Source organism: Fragaria vesca, linkage group LG3 (genome assembly GCF_000184155.1).
Source record: "Fragaria vesca subsp. vesca linkage group LG3, FraVesHawaii_1.0, whole genome shotgun sequence".
In the NCBI taxonomy this organism is placed as follows: Eukaryota; Viridiplantae; Streptophyta; class Magnoliopsida; order Rosales; family Rosaceae; genus Fragaria; species Fragaria vesca.
The window spans coordinates 8,408,433-8,411,618 of NC_020493.1; positions in this window are offsets into that span (position 1 = coordinate 8,408,433).

Consider the following 3,186-nt stretch of genomic DNA (forward strand, 5'->3'; position numbering starts at 1 on the left):
TTTAAAAATAAAAAAAATAAAAAAAAAACTTAACCCCAAAGGAATATAGCAGCTTCTTCCTCCATCATGGCGAATAAACCACCATGATTTTGGAGATTATAGTCACCATTTATTTCACCCACCAATATATAGGGAAAATGGTTGTAGATTCTATGGACCCGGATATTTATATGGTGAAGGTCTTGTTGTTCTTCTTGGTGGTGAGGCTGTGGGGTTTGGGAGGAGGAGGATGGGTGGTGGTGGTGCTGGGTGGGGACCACCAGAGCCAAAGTCAGAAAAGACGGGATTGAAAGAAAATGAAACAGGGAGGCAGAGACAGAAAACAAAAGCTGAGAGAGAGAGAGAATTGTTTTTGGATTTTTAGAAAAATTAAAATTAAAATTAAAAATAAAAACAAAATAAAAGTGGGATTCCATATTTCCATGTGTCACTATCTGAGGGAATAAGGTTAGGTCCGGTACGGTACGGTTCGCGGGGTAATTCATGTAATATGTTCGTACGTATGAGTTTTTTTTTTTTGTTTTGTTTTTGGGGGTTAGTGATTGTGGATTTGTGGGTGCTATGTTTCCCCAATATAAGGATTTAGAGAATCTCTCAAAGGTGAAAGTTTTCCGAATTAGATCTAGAAGGAGTGGCAGGTAAGGTGATGCCTGAAATTGGTTTTCTTGGAGCACCAATTGTGGAATGGAATTGATATGAGTTAGTTTTTTTTGTTTGAATGACAGTAATGGTGGTCAATTAAAAAGGTTTTAATTTGATTATTATGGTCCATTCAAAAATAATGCAGGTTTCACTTTCTTTCAATGTTGCGCTCGGTAGTGAATCTTACTTGCTTCTTACTTTTGTGTATCTGTTTTGCGGTGGTTTTGGATGAGCGGCATATAAAACGGTGGTTTTGGATGAGCGGCATATAAGGATATTCTCATAAGATTTTTTTTATTTATCCGAAAGTAAAAACAGTCACCATACATTACAAACAGTTGTCTCTCAAACAATCATTTCCTAAATAAGAAAATTAAACACTAACCGGTGACTCATGAGATTTGTTGCAATATATTTTATTGTCGGTTTCAACGTGATCCTACAAATATAATTTTAAGTTGTAATGTGAAATAAAATGAAAGGGAAACACTAATTTGTATAAACAAAATATTTCTAAACCAGCACGTAGTAGAATGTGAACATGTGACATGGGACACGTATAGCCAAACTTGAAGCTCCAGCTACTTAGTTTTGTTCCTTATTCTAAAAGAAAGGAAAAGGTGTTACCCTAAAGAACAAGGAAACGAAAAAGGTGAAAATCGAGGACAGATCCAAAATACTTTACTTAGACCTGGCCCAGAATACATTGAAGCCTAAGTAACAATAGTTTATAAATTTAGGACCAGACCCAAGCGGGTTGGCCTTAGCCCAATTACTGAACAGCCCATTAATTTTCAATTTACTTGTCATGTTTATGCTAATAAAAATCACGGAAGAGAATAGTATTGTTTATCGGACGTTTAATCCGTTATGCCATTGTGTTCTTGTGATTCATGAATCCCCTTGATGACAGTAATAACCAAAGAAACAACATAGGTTTGCTAAACAAAAACCTTTACTCGTTTACCGTTGGCTCGTGTGTTTCATTGTACACGTATTAGGTTATTAGATGATCTAGAAAGAACCATGGAAATCTAGAAGAAAAATCAACTTATTATTGTTACAAAATGAAAAGGGAAAGTTCTTTATCTCTCCTATAACTATATTTACCCTATTTATCCAAACATATATACCACTCTTGTGTGTATGTAAACTATGAGTTGCAAACGCAATACGTAGTATCTAATTGGACGATTCTCACTCGAGAATATGTTGTGGTGTGAGCATTGTGGGGGTCGGGTTTCTACAAGAGTAGATGGCAATTTCTTTATGTAAGGAGCATGTACACAACTATATAGTTTTTATTTTTCTCTTCTTCATTCTTTCTGTTTCTTTGCTACAAACTCTTTCATACAGAACGTATTTTTATCAAAGAATTCCTAGATTATACAGAAGTATGCTATTTACCTAAATCATGCTATGTAGCTATATTGAATAAGATTAATGTAATATCAAGCTACCAATAAATTTGCTTTTGCTTTCAGATGTTGTAGCAATTGTGGAAAGGTGCTGCTAGATCTGCATGAACCTTCTTTGGTCAAGACCCCCAGAACTCTAACAAGGGTATGCACAATTTGGTGTTTTGGAGTTCTTGTGACACACTAGTCTGTGACATGGATTGGGTTAATTCTCCCTAATTCCAAATCTTTACACGCTTCTTATTCTCTATTGTTCTTGTTCAAACTAGGACCGTAATCAAAACCGGCTGCGAAAACTTTTGCAGAAGCAGACCAACAAGTTCTTTTCATCAAGGTCAGTTTCAGAACCTTTTTTTGCTATGAACTGTTGGTATTTTGAGCTGTGAGCAAATGTTATACCCTGGCACTGGTTAAACTTATTCTAGTGGGCATACACAGGCCCATCTGATTAAAAGTAAGCCTCATCCTTCTAAACTTGGCCTTTTTTCTATACTTTTAGTTCATCTCTTTAGCACCTATTTCCTCATAAACATTCAAATTAAAATGTTCAGGAACATTCAATCATGTTTAACCTATATATATACAAAATAAAGACTCTGCATACATAAACAGCAAGATAAACTACTCATGATCCAATTCAAGACAAATATTAGACCATAATTGGCATTAGCCCTTTAATCTTTAATCGAAACCAAATCTTATTTGCTACCTCTATCAACTTACAGTATCTGTTCTAGTTCGGTTGTAACATATATTGCTCATATGATGGCATGCAGCAGCATATTCCAGGCTCAGAAAATCATCCGAAAGGTCATGCTACTGGACAATTGGACAAAGCTCTGTTACCATTGGAGCATGCATGAATCAGACATGAGGGACAGTGACTTGAAGATGGAGTTTTATGATTGATGGGGAATGAATAATAGTGAAATAGTGAATGATTGATACTGATTTAACTGAATTGTTAATTGGAATTCATTGTTCAACATTTACAATGTGTTGCTATATATGAAACTGATCGATCGAGGTGGGCTGTCGCTCATCATCTCCAGTATCTGTTTGAAAACCATCTCCCATCTACCCTAGCTAGCAGGCAGAGACAGAATACAAGGTGGGGGGGGGGGGG